The sequence below is a fragment of the Catharus ustulatus genome, chromosome 1 (assembly GCF_009819885.2).
Source record: "Catharus ustulatus isolate bCatUst1 chromosome 1, bCatUst1.pri.v2, whole genome shotgun sequence".
Classification (NCBI taxonomy): Eukaryota; Metazoa; Chordata; class Aves; order Passeriformes; family Turdidae; genus Catharus; species Catharus ustulatus.
The window spans coordinates 60,531,916-60,551,163 of record NC_046221.1 but is presented as its reverse complement, the minus strand read 5'-3'; positions in this window follow the sequence as shown (position 1 = coordinate 60,551,163).

Here is a 19,248-nt window from a genome sequence, read left to right as displayed (position 1 = left end):
TCTTTCAGGCTCTCGGGGTGTCCTTCAGTTTTAGGATGGGACCTTTATAACATCCCGAGGAAAACATATTTTCATTAGGTTATTGTTACTTTCAACATCACTGGCTTCAACATCACTGATTGGCTACTAGGATGCTAAAGCATCTCAGAGGATTTAGTTGATGTGTTTGTGAGGTTTTGTAACAATAAGATAAAAAGGAGGGGAAATGAAGAATGAGTTAAGGTGTATTCTTAGGTTCTTAATTTCCTTAATCAACGAAAAAAGATTGCTTTGAATTATAATTCCTTCCCTGGTGCCTCATTTGAAAACTTGTTGCAATTGTTTTCCAATTTTTCTGATTTTCCATTTCATTACTGAGTAGGGTGTAAGCTGTATTCATTGAATATTACTTTCTGTTCTGGAAGACAAAGGGATTTTGTCCATAAAATCCTGATTATGTACTTTGAAATTGCTTTGAACTAACTTAAATTATCACTACTACTCTACAATTAAGAAAATTATATTGGACAGGGTCGTGATAAACATTTTTCAATTTGAGGAGATTTTTAATAACAAAATCCAGTATCAGTTGAGGGGCATATCTTTTACTGCTATCTGTCAAGGGAATCAAAGATGGCTCCATTTCTAATTAAGAGATCTCATTTAGATGAGTGAAAAAAAGTGGGACAGTTTCATTCTGGGGAGTCTTGAATGTGCAGAGGAATGGATGGTTAGCAAAGGGGTTGATACTCTGCATCAATGAGATTTAGTTAAGCATTTTTTAAAATTCCCCCAAAAAATTAAGAATAAATTTTTAGATATGTGTCTTGACTAGTTTTGCCTGTGTTTTAATATTTTTCCTAAAGCATTAGATAAGCAATATTAGAAGCGAAAGATACCAATCATTTAAAGGTCTTCTGGGTAGATGCTGACATGAGAATGTTGTTTTGTTCTTGGTTGAAGTCGTCTTGTTTATTTAGGAATGTATATTTTAAAATATGAAGATTATTGAATCTTAAAAGCTGAAAAAGTGAAAAGATATTACTTCATCTTTACTTTTCCTCATATATGTTGCTTTTAGACCTTTTTTTCTCACAATTTAAAATGAATGAAAGCACTGAGAAATTGACTTACAGTAATTTCACAACTATAAAGCGTACCTTAAAGCCTAAAATTTTGGTCTGAACCCAGAAGTGTGCCTTATAATCCGGTGCACCTTATATACGGACAATGTTCGGAAATTTACCAACCCAGAAGTGCGAGCAGTGAGCTGAACCATACAGGGCCATGCAACTCGGCAGGGTTGGGGTAGGGCCGCGTGGCTTGGTGAGGCTGGGGGGTGCCGGGAGGGGGCTGCGCAGCCCCACGGGGTCGGGGCCATGCGGCTTGGCCAGGTGGGACTATGCGGCTCAGAGGGGCTGGGGTGGGGCGTGTGGCTCGGCCGGGCCGGGGTAGGACCACACAGCAGGGGCTCGCATGATTCCATTTCGTATCGGTTACTTTGTTGTGCGTGGATGCTCGCTGCAAAAAAAAAGTGCACCTTATAATCTGGTGTGCCTTATAGTTGTGAAATTGCTGTAGTTTTTAGAGTCAGGATTGTGATTCTCTAATTCATACTGGTGAAAATTTTCTTCAGCAAAAATGATGAAAATGTATTAATCAGACAAAGGAATTATTTATTAGTCATTACAATGTTGTTGAGATGTGGGGGAAAAAAACCAATACATAATTCATGGCATATTTATACTCACAGAACTGCCCAGAGAAAACCAACTAGTTCATTTCACTCAAAAGTGTGAAGAAGTCATGGACTACTCTACCTGTGTTTGGTTGATTAGTACTCTATGTCATGCTGGACCAACTCAGTATCATGGGAAATATTCAGTTCAATTTGGAAAATATTTCCCATGTAAGAATTTTACAAGTCCTCTAAATTTTTACCAAAGCAATCAGAAAAGTATAATTCAGTAGAATTCATTACCACTGAATATTTCCACAGATTTGTACTGAGATTGACAGACAGAATGCTTAGTCTATGTGTTTTGAATATACGATCACTTACAAAACCTTCCTATTGCTTTTTTTCAACTCTGTCAATTAGTAATTGTTGAATATGATGTTTGGTCTCAGTGGATCTTTCTTATCTTATTTATCAAATTGCCATACATGGATTTATTCAGACAAGATGGAGATACTCCATATTTTTGTGGTTGAAAGTCTAGAGTCCGCCACTTGACACTACTCCTACATATTTTAAAAACCTTTCAGCCAGTACAGGTTCCCTGGACAGCAGAAGGGGCTGTGCAAATATCTCAATTTGCTGGTCTTATTCCATCACATATTTTCTGCACTGATATTGGTGCTCCTCACAGTTATTCAACTTTAAAATGTAGGTGTTGCTCAGGGGTTTCAGGAATGGAGATTGAGCTCCAGTGAATATTGACTGCTATTGGCTACAGCTTTGCATTGTCTAAATTGTACAAATAATCATCGCATTTTATTCTTCAACATTATCTTTGAAAACTACTCACTTGTTTTTAAATCTCTTTGGGGACATCATTATGCAATCAAGGTGCCATCTGTCATCCTGACTGAGACCAGTCCTGCAAATGCAATGCCATCATTGTGTTGCTGTCAAAATCAGAGCACATAACATGTTGATGGGATAACTGCCTTGAATGTCACCCACTTCCAATTCGAAGGTAACAGATTCCAGACATAATTTAGGATTCCAATACAGAAATTGTTATCTTGTCTCTTGTATTACTTGAAATTAAGGAATATTCCTGATTTAAGTGCCAGAGCCTAGGTGGAGCAAATTCAGATTGGAGTGTCTAGCTCATGGAGGGAGAGGGAAGCTTATTCTGTGACCTTTACAACTACGACATCATGTTTTGGAACTGGCTTTCTTCATCACTCTTTCCTCCCTTTTATATCTGTGATAATTTAAAATGAACTCTTTTTATAACAGCAGGTAGAAGAGAATAAATTCATGAATTAATAACAAAGCCTTATTTGTTTTTGCAGAATTCAAGCTCATTTTAATTTGGGTTCAGATGGTTAGGATTTCAGGGAAAGACTCTAGAGTGATTAGCTGAAGTTTTTTCAGACAATGATACTGCTGTAAGTAATTTACTTTTCACCACTAAAATCAGTAATATACATGAGTGCATGGCAGATGCAACAGGTCAGTTTTGTGTATTCTTAGCGCACAAAATGCTATAACTATTTGACAACAGATGGCTGTTTCTGAGCAGCGCTTTGTTTCTATATCCACTTTTTGTAGGATCTGTAGATTCTTTAGGTTAAGACCTCTCTAGAGATCGCTCCCAGAGATGCTGTGAGGCATCCCATAGAACAGTGATGGTAACAATATCAATTAAAGATGGATATAGAACAACACAGAAGGAAGTGTTTCCCCCTTTGTAGTTACACATATAAAGAGTGGGGAGAATTCACTGTAATGACTCAAAAAGATCCTTAGAAATTCTTTTTTTTTTTTTTTTGTGAGAAGGCTTTCTCACTCCAGTCTGGTGTCTTGCAAGCCAGCTCTGATTTTAAAATTATGGGATTGTCTTTAGGAACCACGGAGGACAAGCAAATAAATTTTATATTGGAACAGTACTTTTTTCAATCTTGGCGTTGTGCTCTGTGCAGATAATGCATTTGTTCTCCATTGTGGCCAAAGTGGAGTGTCTTCAGATCTGTCTGTGTTCTGCCATGAACCTCAGGGAGAAATGCATGGTAACTCCATAACTTTTGAGTACCAAGTTGGAAATTTAGACAAGGTCCAACTTTCTGCAAATAACCCGGCAATTTTCTGAAATATTTTGCCCCTTGAAGCATCTTTCACCACACATTCAACTTTTCTCAAATAATGTTTTCTTAAAGATTTGAGCAAGAAAATACAGCATAAAAGAAACATCAGCTACAGTTTAAATTATTCTGTTTCGAAGTCCAATAGCTTTCTCATCTATGAATGGTGTTGGTGAGCCACCCGTAATTTGATGAAGGTATGGAAATTGTCAGTACATTCCTTCTTCCTGTTGCTAGGGAAACCACTCTGTGGGTATCTGTCTTCACAGTGTCTCTATTCCTTTACAAATTCATTGGATAATGAAAGTATAACTGAATATTTTGTATTTTGTTAGCTATATCAACAATGAAAAATTATACCAAAACAGGACAGGTATACAGAATTAAACTAATTATGGCAACTTATCTTCATTATTTTGGGGGGATTTCGCAACTAAAACATTCCTAATTTAGTTATGAGTAAATTTGATTATATGTTTGATTTTATCCAAATCCAGAGAAATAATATATGTTTATTCCACATATTTTATTCCAAATTTTGTTTGATACTTGCACTTGCAGCACACAAAAAAGCATAAAAACTTGTGTATTATGTCAGAAACTACTTGCAAAGATGCTTCTGCTATAGGTATGTGTAACTTGCATTATGTAAAGAAAATGTTTTATCATGTTGTACTTTTCTGTGACAGTACCTTATTATCAAAAAACAAGGGTTTACATTTACATATATTAAAAAAATTGGACACCACATTTTAAATGTGAAAAGATATTCCAGCAGTCTCCAAAGAGTCAGGGAGGCCATTCTGATCAATATCTTGGCAGGAATGTTATGACAAAAATATGATGTGCATTGACATAATGTCAACAGATATTTTGTAGTCTTCAAAAGCATTTCTCTCTGCAATTGTGGTTATGTTTTTTCAACATACTGCAAGATGCGTACTTGTTTGCATATAATTTTTGTTGTATACGATTTCCTACAATGCAAATAAGCAATCCAACACTCTATACTTTCTCCATTACATGTTGCCAATGAGTTCTTTCTTCATGGTTCTTCAAAAGACTTGTCACTTTAAACTGAATAAAAAAAATTATTACTTGAGTATATCACTAGCTAATAGAAATACTCTCTATGGACCAACAATAAATGGCACACTTTGCCAGTGGTTTCAGAGAGATTTGTGGACATAGGTAGGAATTTATGATTTTTTTTGGTACACTGAACAGGGAGTAATGAGTTCTAGATACATTTTTTTAAGGATTTTCTGCCTTTGTCTTTCCTCTCTCCTACTACTGGCCTCCTAATCCCATCTATCTTTCAAAGTGGCTTTCTCTCCTGATGCTTCAAAATTTGAATTTTTATGATGTATTCTACTGTCATTGTTTACAGAGGGAAATATCTGACTACTTGCTAAAACTATGAAGACTCCTTCTAACAGTGAGCTACACAGTACCAGGACAAGAATTGTAGACACTTATATAATTCGTTTTTTGACCAGTGCTTCAGGTAATAAATGAAGACAAGAACTATTCTTGGTAAGAAGCAAGGGAGGTTAGACAAGCTACAACTTTTAAGAAGTGCTATAAAAAGCTAAAATCCCTTTTCTAATCACTGGAAAAGAGATTGCTGAATGCTTTTCTTAGTGATGAATTACTTTTTTTTCATATCTCAACAACATTGACTAATAAATGATTCCTTTGTCTGATGCTCTTTCACCCTGAGAAAGGGAAAAAAAAAGAGTGCTCTGTGCCATGACAGAATCTTATTACAGAATGAGAAAACACAGCAGAAAATCCTGGGGCCAGGAACTGGAAGTGGATAAATTTTGTTCAGAAGATATTAAAATCACAGAAAAAAAAAAAAAAAAAAGAATTTTTGCCACTGAGTAGCATTAAATTTCCAAAATATTAGCGTTATATCCATAGTTACATGCGTAGTTACAGTTTTATATTTTATTTATGCAATTGTATGTTTTAATAAAGTGAACATCTGGGTGCTTTTGCTTTTACTTTCTGACAGATGCCAAATGAGGTCAGTTACAGAGCTTGAGTTGATTCACGAGGGGTGAGCACTAGAACTAAGTCCCCTGTACAGTGCACTTAGATTAAAGGGCCATATGCAACTTTAAGAGGATTTCATCTGCTTTACAGTAGGAGCTGCTGTCTTAATTGTCCACAGTTCAGGCAGGCAGCATGATTAATGCACAACTAAAAGTTTGCAAATGGCATGCTGATGGTAGTGTATGTATTTGTGTGTTTAGCTGGGTTTTCCATTTTTAGTGGGGTTTCTATTTTTAGTAGTATTATTTTTTTAACTACTAGTATATGGAATTGCTTGACTTAAGATTTTACAAGTTGCTGAAATCAAACTTGTGATAGAGAAATCTCCAGTAAGATCTTGACCAATAATCATAAAAATGCATGAGTTTTCCTATGAATATGAAGATTTTATTGTTTTCTTTTGAGGAAGAGGGGAAATTTTAAGACATGAAAGGGGGTCTTTTTCAATGGATGTATATTTTATTAGAATAAATATTATCTTTAAACACTCTTTTGTTTTGGTAAATAGCACCAAACTGAGATAATTCTAATAATTAATGCTAGGATCTGAACCCTTGGGATCTAGACCTACAATGACCCAAAATTGTTTTCTTCTCTGTGGACAACTATTGCCAGTATTCCTTATGCAGAAATGCTTTGGGAGAGACAATCAAGTGAATTCTTGTTATTTCTTCTTGTTCTAGAGTAGGAGAAACAGGAGAAAATTTCATAGGTGTAGCACTAACTGGGAAAAGAATTGTCTTACAGCTTCTTTTCATCTTTGCACTTAAAATCCTCTTCCCTGTGGTAGTGCCCAAAATGCAACCAAAAAAGTAAAATGAGATAGAAAATACTACTTTTAGTAGTGTTGATCGTGACAGTATTTTTTCATAAGCTAAATTGAGTCATCTCAGTTTCAGAATTAATTTCTGAGGGATTTTTTCTTTTTTTTGTGACAATCCCAAATGGTATGTTTTGGAAATTGTCTGTCTCCACTATCAGAAGGTATGAACAAATACATTTCAAGCGTCAGTGGGAAGTAAACTTCATAAAGACCATGGATAGAATGCATATAGAAGTAAGAAATACACATGAATATATATTGATGGGTATGTCTGTCTCCTTTTTTTCCACTTCTATTCATAGCTACTCTTCACTGAATGCACTTTGGGATCACTCTGAGCCACGGATTGTGGCCCTCAAAGTCTTGACTGCACCTTCATCTGCTGGCTGATGTTGAACAATTAATTTCTTTATGCCTCAGTCTGTAAAATAAAGATGGCAATTCTGTCCTTCAGCATAAAATGTATTGGGCCTAGAGAGAAAAAACGATTGTAAGAGAAATACTGCCATTGCTTTTATGCTTCTGCTAAAATCATCATGCTCCTTTAATTACACAGTAGATCTTGTTCTCTAAGGGGTTTTACTTAATCTGCTCGGGTCAGATCTCTTAGACTTCACAATGCTACGATTCCTTCTCATCTAATACATCTCAAGACATCTGAGAGAACCTTGGAAATTGGCAGCACAATAACAGGGGTGGTGAGAGCTGGAAAATTGCTACTTCTGTCGATGAGTTTTTTGAAAGTAACCACATGTGAAGGTCTATAAAAATGCAGGCCCAGAGCCAGTGGAACCAGGCTCTCAGCAGGTATAGATGTGTGTAATCCTACTTAAAGCAAGCTGTCCCAGAGCCTTCTGAAATGGTTTATTAAATGAAAAAGGAACATAGTGGGATACAGAGAGCACCGCACTCCTTGTTTCCAGTAATATCAAACTTATATTTCTTTTTTTATCCTTTACACAAGTACTCATGCTTTTGAACTGCACGTGTTATGGCCCTGAGAAAGTCTGTAAGACTGACTGTCTCTGCATAAGCAACCTTTAAGTTTATTGTTTTTCCTTTTAATTTATTATTCTAACACTGATTCATATTAATGAATCATTAATTTAGGCTGTGGTATAAGCCAGTTAGCAACTACAGAAGAATTCTTGTAAGAAACATTGGTGGCAAATAGGATTGAAATTCCCATTTCTAGCATCTGCTAGAATCCAGTATCTGTATTCTACTATCTGTTGCAGTAGAAATATATCTGTTTGATGTTCAGCAACTGCACTTCACAAAACGAGAACATTTTTACTTGATTGATATAGGCTAATAGTCATTAACAAGGAAGATTGAGAAAAGCATTAGGCAATGCTTGCAAGAGAGTTTGGTTTGCCTTTGAGTGCTGTTTGGTTAAACATGACATTGATATTTTAAGACTTGTTGGGAAAGGCTTGTCTCTTCTTGTCACAGTCTTAATTTTTTTTCCTTGTGCTATTTTTGCTTCTTTGCTCCCATTTAATACCATCCTGCTGCTTCACCTAATGACACAAACTAACAACATTGCAAAAGAACTTTCTTATCTAATTTACATCAACATATTTCTCAAATTTCAAAGGTTATACAGGCAAGGGCACAACATACCTAGAATTCATTCATGACTCAAGTCTAATGTGTACTAGGAGCAATTTGATCAAAACTGGAGGACAGAGCACAATGTTAGATTAGATACGATGATTTTTCAGAAAGATGACCTCCTCATAAGCAAGTTTACGTACTTCAACAGAAAGTATTAGCCTCTTCCCTCCTTGTTTTCAAGAAGTTTCAGTATATACTATGTATGATGGTTCTGAGAAATTAATTAATTTTTGTGATCCCTAAAAACAAACAAATGAAAGATTAAGAGAACTACACTGAACAGATAAGAATCCAATACTGTATTACCTCTCATGGTTTTTTTAGAACTTTGTTCCTGTTAGAGAATCTATAGCAATAATTTACAAGTTGTGAAAGAGCCAGGTTACCTCACCTAGCTTGGAAAAGGAGATAACTGAAATCTCTATCTGCTGTTGGTCAATTAGTTGAAGTAAAAAGTGAAATATCTTTTGCAATTATCTGTTTAATGTTAAGTAGCTTCTTTTAAAACTCATCTTGTTAGGGATATTTGGACACAATTAGGTTTTTTTTTCTGGTGCGGCCCAAAATCTTGTGTGGAGACAATACTCGTTCATCGATTGAAGTGCAATATAAATTGGAAAAGGGACATCTTTTTCTAGATTAAATTTTTGTACTTGGTTGGATATTTATTTATTTATTTATTTATTTATTTATTTATTTATTTATGGGATGGGGAAATGTCCCATGCTTTCTAAAAAATCTATTTCCACATATTTTCTAATTCTATGCTTACACACTTGTGAAATTACAGATTATTTTCTTGGCAGCATTAAGCTGCAACACACTGACAAAGTTATTCCAGCATGGAAGCAAGTACAGAATATGTTGATAAGAGTGATTTGGAAATGAGGGATGGGCAAGCATGTTTATAGAACTAGATAGAGGCAAGAGAAGTATGAGGGAGATTGGAACAAGTGATTGAAGTATTTGGGGCTTGGACAGCTCCAATAAGCAAGAGACATTGGATTTGGCTTGAAAATAATTTTTAAAAAAACTTCTTTTATCATGAGTTACTACAATCATAAGTTAGGGTAAGATATTTGCAATAGAAAACTACTTTGCTTACACTTCCCTGCATCTGATATTGAACCTATGGTTTGTTGTGTTGATCACATCAGAATTGATGATATTCATCATTGTTATGTGATGTACAAAAAATAAAAATATGTTTGTATGTACAACTATATAAATATTAGAAAAGTATATATCTGTGTCTTGAGTCTGGGAGGGAAAATTTGGAAATATATTCTAGGGTATTTATTTTAAAGATTTCAGGAATCTATAACCATTGCTACTGAAACACAAACATCTCAAAACGCATCACAGTCATAGAATCATAGAACCATTATGGTTGTAAAAGGCCTCTCATATCATCAAGTCCAACAGTTAACCAAGAACTGACTTATTTGGCACTAAACTATGTCCTCAAATATCACATCCACATATTTTAAAAATATTTCCAGGGGTGATAATTTCACCACTTCTCTAGGCAACCTGTTTCATTGCCTTTTTCCTAAAACTTAATCTAAACGTCCTCTGGTGCAACTGAGAGAGTTTCCTCTTTCCTTGTTGCTTTTTACTGGGAGAAGAGGCTGAATGCCACATTTCCTTCATGTTCTTTCAGGCAGTGAAGCAGAGAGAAACTAGGTCTCCCCTAATCTCCCTTTATTCCAGGCTGACATGCCTATAGTTGCCTACATCTTCCTTCCAGGTCTCCTTGTAGACAGATGTCACATTTGCTGACCTCCCCAGGCTGCCAGGAGTGCTGATAAATGAGGGAAAGTGGCTCTGTGAGCTCTTCTGTCAGCTCCCTCAGTATCCTTGGGTGGATCCCATCCCTCTCTGCATGCCTGTGCATGTCTAAGTGGTGTAGCAGGCCAGTGGCCATTTGCCCTTGGATTTTGGACCCTCATTCCACTCCCTGCTCCTGTCTTCTGGCTCAGGAGACTGGCTGCCCTGAGGACAACTGGTCTTACTGTGAAAGGCTGAGGCAATGAAGGCCTTAGGTACATCAGCCTTTTGCTCATCCTGTATGAGTACTTTTCCCCACATTTCCATTCAAGCGTGGACATTCTCCTTAGCCTTTCATTTGTTGCTAATATATTTGTAAAACTTCTTCTCTTTTTAATTGTTTTTTCTTACTTTCTTTTTTTTCAGCTGTAATCAGATGAGGTTCTAATTGGGCTTTGGCCCTGCTAGTTTTTTCACTGCACAGCTCACAAGGTCCTTGTAGTCCTCCTGAGTGATGTCTCTCTTCCAGAAGGGATATAGTCTCTAGTCAAATTTCTCTGTTCTACCTGATTGTTCTTCCCTATCAGTTTGTTTTCAGGCACATGGGGATGGCCTGTTCTTGCATGTTTAAGATTTCCTTCTGGAAGCATGCCCAGCCTTCCGAGACTCCTTTGCCTTACCAAACTGCCTCCCAAGTGACTGTCTTGGCCAATGTTCCAGAAAGACAAATGTCTATCCTCCAGAAGTCCCAGCCCTGCTTTTCCCCCTCCTTACTTCCCCTGGAGCAGAAATCTCTATCATTTTTGTGCTTGCTGTGCCCAAGATGGTCTCCACCCACCAGATCATCAGGCCACTCATCGGTCCTTCCCTGTTTGCAAACAGCAGGTTCAGAGGGACACCTTCCTTAGTCAGCTCTCTCATCACCTATGTCCAGAAGTTATCTCCTACACTCTAGGAACCACAAGGAACTGTTTCCTTTCTGCCATGTTGTTTTCCCAGTAGACATCTGGCAAACTGGAACAAGGGCTTGCAAATATGAGACTTTTCCCAGCCACTTCTGGAATATTTCATCTGCCTCTTCTTCATAATTAAGTGGTCTATAGGACAGTTCCTCCAGGATATTTTCCACGTTGTTTTTATCCCTGATTTTTACCAGTAAATGCCACCATCAAACTCCAGAAAATTAGGCACTCACTAACATACAGGGCTACTCCACCACCTCCCCTTCCTTCCCAATCCCTTCTGAAAAGTTTACAGCCATCCATTGAAGCACTTCAGCTGTGCAAGCAGCACCACTATGTCTCCATGATGGCAATTATGCATATCTTTTCTCCTGCACCACAACCTTTAGCTCCTCATGTTTGCTGCCCATGGTAGGTGTGTGGTGTAGGTGGTCTTCAGTTGGGTTATCAATCCTGGCACCTTTTTGGTTAAGAAGTTCTAATTCCTGCTTGACAGCTCTCTGGTGTGTTTGTGGTTTCTAACATCAGTATCTCCTGCATCCTTGCTGCCGCACAGCTCTCCACTGCCTACATCTACTGAGACAGCAGACTGAAGTATGTTGCTTGCACACTGTCCCTCAAACAGTGACATCCCACAAATGGGCTTATCTCTAGCATTGTCATCCTCTTCCTCCTTCAAGTCTAGTCTCTCAGTGAGACCTGTGAACTCCTGAGCAAAAATCCTTTTATTTCCCTTTGAGACAGGTACCCCACCTGTTGCCAGCAGGCTCAGTATCATATAAACAAACCTGTGATCATCTTTTGCTCAATCTTCTCATCTTTTATAAGAATATTTTTGTATGCTAATTAATCGATTAAGAACAAAAATATGCTTTGTGGTAATAGAAGAATGCACTGAAGAATGCATTTCTTGTGTTTCAGCATTCATGGCTATTCTGTCAGAAAATGTGAGATTTGCAGCATATTTAATTTGGGGAACAAGGTCTGCTATGTATGTCTGTGTATTAGGTTCTATTCATTTACCTTATTCATTCAGTTCTACTTATTTTCAATACTGAATTTTATTACCAGGTGATCTAGCTCTGATGTTAAAAATTACATAAAAGAGAGTTTGTCAAATCTAATCACCACGGTGTTCTTGGAGAGATTTATTCCTGCTCTACATGCTCTAACACTCTGAATTACAATTATGGATGATGGCTCAACATATCAATACTGCTAAGAACAAGTTTTTTTCTTTCACCTCTTACTGACCTCTTAGTCTACTTTTTTAATCCTGTAGCAGCTTAATATAGTTTTGGTTTAGACAACTTCTAGCATACATTAGATAAAAAAATGATGGCCTAATGCACTAAAATTCACTTCATCCATTGGCAAGATTGCAGAAAATATAATCAATATAGACCAGCAAGAAATATGAGCAGCTCCATCTCACAAGACTGACAGATAAATATGAATATCAAGAGTTTATTACATATATAGAAATATATTTTTAAAAAACTAAAACCAAGTCCAAATTATAAAGTGTTTTCCATTCTGAAAAGTACAGTAGTTTCACGAATACAAGCCGCACGGATTATAAGCCGCACCCCCGGTGCCTCGACAATGTTGCTGTCTTTGTCAATAGATAAGCCGCACCCCGAATATTAGCCGCACTTTCGTTCGTAGCGAGAATCCGTGCGCAGCTTTCACAAATTGGCCAATTAGCAACAGGATCGCGGCATAGAGGGCTTTATTGGCTCGGGGCGGGGCCAGGCAGGCTCGGCCCGCTCATGGTTGCCGATAGGGGTGGATGGCCCGGCTCGGCGCTACGGCTTGGCTGGGCCGGCCGGGCGGTGTTGCTGCCGCCGCCGCCGCCAGGCTCCCTGCTCCCGTCTGCACTGCCACTGCTGCGTTTGCTTGCCCTGCGGGCGGTGCTGCTGCCGCCGCCGCTGCCAGACTCCCTGGCTCCCCGCTCCCGTCTGCACCGCCGCTGCCATGTTGGCTCGCCCTGGCCGGCACTGCTGGCCGCCGCACCGCCGGGCTCCCGCACGCTGCTAGCCCTGGTTCCCCTGGGCTCCCGTGCACTGCCAGCCCTGCTTCTAGGGGGCTTCTCCCCGCCGCCGGGCAGCCCCGCGCCGCCGGGCTTCCTGCTTCTACTATCCTATCCTATGCAATGTGGCTCCCGTGCACTGCCAGCCCTGCTTCTAGGGGGCTTTTCCCTGCCGCCGGGCAGCCCCGCGCCACCGGGCTTCCTGCTTCTACTATCCTATCCTATGCAATGTGGCTCCCGTGCACTGCCAGCCCTGCTTCTAGGGGGCTTTTCCCCGCCGCCAGGCTTCCTGCTTCTGCTATCTTCCCCTATGCAGTCGGGCTCCCCTGCACTGCTAGCCCCAGTTCTCCCGGGCTCCCCCGCCCTGCTGGCCCGGGCTCTGCCGCCCCCCCTGCCCCGCCCTGCTGGCTCAGGCTCTGCCGCCCGCCCCCAACACTGCTGGCCCCGCCTCTGCCCGGCTTTCCCACCTCAGCCGGGGCCGGCCGGGCTCCAGCTTGGCTTGGGGCTGCCGCGGGCTCTCACTTCCGTGTTGGCAGCTTTTAGAATTTTGTTAATGTATTAGCCGCCCCGGAATATTGGCCGCACGTCCGGGTTTCCACCAAAATTTTGGTCAAATTGGTGCGGCTTGTATTCGTGAAATTACTGTAACTGTTATAAAACTAGGTAGATGTATGGATTTTAATGGCATTAAATAACACTAGCAAATCAATTTTGGAATTATTTTCATATTTTGGGGTGTAATGAGCTTTCAAAATCATATTATCCTAGTTTATTTGCAAAGCAGTTATTAGTGTTTTCTCCGTAGAGCACAATAACAGAGCTCTGAGACAGCTGTTATGCTGCAACCCTCCAGAACGAGGGTTTTCTCATGTTAAAACCCTCTATGCGCTAAGCTTCAAATTGAGAGGAGCATTTTTCAACCACCAAAGTCTTTTCTATTTTTGTCCCTTTTAAGCTCTTTAACCTGCTGTTGCCTTAATTCCAACCAATAAAAATAATCTTGATTGATGTGACCAACTTTAATTTGGTGAGGGGGGAGAGCAGAGAAAGGGAGCAATTTCTAGATTATCTGCAAACTCACTGTAGTAAATTGTCAGTTACAGTGACAGGGGAAAAAAGGAGAAATATTGCAGTGTGATCTCACTCAAAGCATTTGTTCACCTATATCTGGGAAGGAAACAGATTAAGGGTAATAAATGTTTTCCTAGACATCCTAGGGGGTACATCAGTTAACCTCGGCAGTTTAACTGATGTACCCCCAGATATGCATTTGTTTATTGACTCTGAATTATCAACAGTTTCAAATATCAGAGAAAACAGCAGAAAACTGAGCCTAATATCCACAATTTAAATAACACCTCTCTGCAGTTGGATGGCACTCATTTTAATTTGTTCAGAGCTTTAAACCTTTAACTGCTCAAGACTCTGCTAGCTTCTGCTTAAATTAAGCTAGTGATTTTGATTTCCTTAGAGCTGGAGACTTCTACCAGACCTTGTTTAAAAAGATAATCCTATTTTGAAATTAGAACCAAATCTGAAAAGCTCTGACATGTTCTCAAAAGCTTTTCTATGTGTTCTACTTCAAACTTCAATATTATCAGGGAGGCTGGGAGGGAGAAATAAAGAAAATATTAAAAAGGAAGAAATCAGTAATTTTCCTTTCTCTTTCTGGTTTTTCCAATCAGTTTAATTTCAATATATATTGACATATTCAAAGACAACTAGGTTGTATAAATATGTGTTTGAGTGGACAGGCAAAATTCAGCTGAAAATTAATTGCAAAGAAATTGAAAGTATAATTGCGTATAGATATGGATCTGCTTTATCAGGGATTTAAAAATGAGTAAAATCAATTTTCAAAGTGTTAAAATTACTCTTCATGCTAGTGAATTAACTAATTAACACTCTGAATAACTTTAGAATGATAAGAAAAAGTATAATGAGTAAAGGTATGCAGGTATAAAAAAAGAGATACTTATTCACAACAAACATGCATTTTTATTTTCCCTCCCTCCTTGTATAACAACAATCATATTAGTGATTTCAATGAATCTTGTCTGCATGGAATTGGGCCTGTAAGTCTCAGTCATGGAGCAGAATCTAGTAGTTGCTCCACACATGAAGCCTTTTTGGCTCCCAAATGGCTTACTTGGCCTCATTACCTCCAGTGAAAGCCAGTGGAAGCACACCAGTTGAAACTTGGCTTTGTGTGATGCCAGACACTGTATAATTATGGAATCATAGAATCACAGAGCAGCCCAGGCTGGATAGGACCCCAAAAGATCTCATGGTCCAACCTTTCATGGGAAAGGGAGCCTAGCTGAGAGGTTTATTTACTGTCTTTCATTTATTTTCCAGCTTAATTCTTGATGTTCTGCATCACATGTTGGTGCAGTCATGGCTCCTGCTAGCTATTATTCAAAGGATTTGTAATAGCAGGATGGAAAACTAGAGAAACAGGATGCAAAACAGTAAGATGCCACAGAAAATTGAAATATGTTTTTAATGATTAATTTAAACAGAAGAATCAAGTGAGTTTAATGGGAGATGCATGTTTTTAACATCTGGTACTTCAAATACCCATTTAAACCGTATGTATGTGAAAAAATGTAGAGGCAAAGATTTCATTTAGAGAATCAAACCATTCAAGTTAAAGAAGAGTGAAAAGCATATTTTCTTTTAACTGAAAATCCTTGTCTGGCAACTTGATGTTGCCTACCAAAGAACAAATAAAATAAAAATCTAGCAATTATGAATAATGTTTGGATATTTAATATGGAATATTTTTCTTTCAGATTATTAACAAACCTACAAAGAACAAGAGAACATGATGGAGGCACACAAATTATAGAATAACTACTGATCATAGAAAGGAAGAAGAAATTAAGAATTTAAAAATCCATATTGATAATCAGATTTACACCATTGAAACTATTTCCAACAGGGGTCTGACTAAATAAGTGGGATAGTACAAATTTGTGGAGGAGAATTAAAAAAAAAAAAAAAAAGGATTTAGTTTGGTAATGTAAAAAATTTTCTTTTATTTTAGTTATAAATATTTTTAAAGTTGTCATTTTAATAATTTTACTTGCATTCACAGTATTGATTTAAAATTTAAAAAGATTTAAATAGTTTTACTTTTAATGGATAACCATTTTTAAAAACATTCCACAAAATCTTTAATCTTATGAAGAAAAGCATAAATTGAAAGAAATTCAAGCAAATATTTCTTCATATTATGAATCTTCCAAACGTTGCTAAGATGAAGGCAAAATCTTTAATCCTTGGCTCTCGCATATTGACAGTGCTCCCACTCACCAGTTCAGCTGGTGCATTGAAGGAATACAGTAATTTCACAAATACAAGCCGCACCATTTTGACTAAGATTTTTCTCCCAAACCGGAAATGCGGCTAATACTCACGAGTGGCTAATATGTGAATAATTTTCTGACATTTACAACCTCAGAAGTGCCAGCCAGAGTGCCGAGCCGAGCAGCTGCAAAGCCGGCATTTCACGATTGTTACAAATTGTTACTCGGTTGCACCGCGGGCGGAGCCTGGCTGCCTGCAGGCAGCACGGGGGGCAGGGAGAGAGGAGGGAGAGCTCTCTCCTTCCCTCCTCTGCCGCAGCCTGGGGAAGAGACAGGGGGGCCCTGCGCCGCCATTGCTGCGGCCCGGGGAGGAGGCGGGGGCCCCGTGCCGCCCCTGCCGCGGCTCGGGGAGGAGGTGGGGTGCTCCGTCCCCGCCCGTTGCCGCCGCCATGGGAGCAGGGGGGTGCTCCGTCCCTGCCTGCCACCACGGGGCAGCACTGGGTAATGGTGACCAAGCCCAGTGGCAGCGGCAGCTGGCCCCCAGCGGCCCCGCCGAGCGGCAGAGCTGGGCTGGGACACCTGGCCCCGTCGGCAACCCGAGCGGGCTGAGCCTGCACAGCCCGAGCTGAGCCAGTAAACCCCGCCCTGCCGCAGTTCTGTTACTATTTGGCAACTTTGTTGCATACGGGTCCTCGCTGCGAACTACAGAGTGGCTTATACTCGGGTGCGGCTTATTTATGCACAAAAAACGAAATATTTACCAACACCCAGAGATGTGGCTTATACTCAGTGCGGCTTGTATTCGTGAATTTACTGTACATTTTATCTCCTCAGTAGTTTGGTCTTTATGGAGATGGACTGCTACCGCATCCGAGACTTACCCCACTGTTAGTAACTTTAGCAGGGCAAGCCTGGGACAAAAGCATGAACTAGGGGTAAAAGATATAAAGAGGCTCTTTCTCCCAGGGGTTTCCTTGGTTTATTTCTTCACGGCTTCCAGGGGGCAAAGAGGAAGTTTCGCAAGCACAAGAATCTTTTGTAGGGTCAGGAAAGAGGGGAAGGGGAGACCTGGCTTCCTGCCAATAGGGTAGCAGTGGGTATACAGGGACAGTCCATAGGTTTTGCAGGGTCCACAGGAATCAAGGGACATACCATTCTTAATACATCATGGGTAGTGGGTTAAAACATCGGACAATGAAATATGTGCTATGTTTAGGCATGATCAGAGCAAAAGTGAATTTTTTATCAACAGCTGCAAGATGTGCCAATTAAGCACGCCTACCAGCATAAACCATGTGTTGTATAAGAACTTCAACCTTCTTCTTAATTCTAATTCTTTGTTGATGTTTCTTGGTGCTGTGCTGCTCCTTGAGGAAGATGAGGTATATTACTTTTGTCTTGTCTTCACTCCTCCACCTCATCAGTCACTTGTGATGGTTTCTTAGATGCCATGTAGATTAACTCCTTTCTTCTATGTTATCCAGGCTTTGTCAGATCTGCCACAGACTGTTGACTGCCACTTTGCCATTCTCTCCTACTTGTTATGGTTTTGAGAATATCTTCATATTAGTTTTCACAGTTCTTTTGTTTTCCATCATATATTATATTTTATGTGAAATTACAGGTTTGATACTAGTATTGCCTTGTATCCTTACTCTGTGCTTCCCAGGTGGGTTACCTCACTTGGGGTATGACTGCTTTGTGGTTTTTGGTTTAAGGAGCAGTAAGATGCAGATGCAGGCAGTGGGTCTATTTCGCAACCCAGGCAAAGCAGTAAGTCTTCGTAAAGATACAGAACTTCAAAAGCCATTTTTTCTTCATACATGTTTTCTTTTAGACATTTTCTTCATTCTTCATGTATTGTGAGACTACCCAGATGATTTTGAGATATATTGTTAGGAATTAAGCTGTAGAAAGTCCTCTTATTTGGTTTATAAACAAATTAATTCTAGATTGAATTGTATATACTCAGTTTTTTGGCATCACAGGTTCTATTTGCTGCTGAAAATTTCTACTATGATTTTTATTTCCTATATGAAAAAGTAGAAGACTTGTGGATATTCATTAAAATTTTGGCTGGAGAATTCATTAGAGTGTTATATAGGAGGGAAATGAATGCAAAATATAACAATCTCCTTCTACCTCTGATTCCTCTGGGCCCTTAATGAAGGAGTCTCAAATTAATCTATTTTTGCCTCCCAATTACCGTTTTTCGTTTTGTTTATGCTAATGTATCTTCAGTTATTACAGCTTCCAAATGAATACTACTGGTGTATGACTACAAACTTCATAGGCGATAGATTTACCCTCCTTTTTAGGGTTTCAGAGAAGTTCTGAAATGGCAGGACTGTTTTGTTCAGTTAGGCTTTGCTATTTCTAGCAGTTCTTTGGTAAACTGAATATGTCTCTAGCTGAGCAGTAATGCTAGGTTTCAACAGAGGGATTGGTGACCCTTGTGATAGAAATAAAACCACCTTATTTTGAAGACATAACAGCAGATTATTTCTAACTGAACAAAATGATCTGTGAAGCTGCTGTGATGCCTGATGCCTATGGAACTCCAAGAGTTTAGAAGAGTCTATCTCATAACCACCATGAATATTCATCCCCTGGGATTAGTCAGGCATGCAACACAATATGTCATGAAATTACTTTTGCAAGCTAAAATGGGTATTAGTGATGAATTTGCCTCAAGGATACAAGTTTTCATTAAGGTTTATTGCAAAAGCCATCTAAATGATCAGGTTTGAAATACCAGAGTCAAACATCTTTTACATGCATAACTTACATGTCAGGGTTCCCAGAAAAAAAACAAGGCAAAAATCAAGTTCTATTTTTAATATATTTTAAGATAGGGTCTCAAGGAGTTTTGCT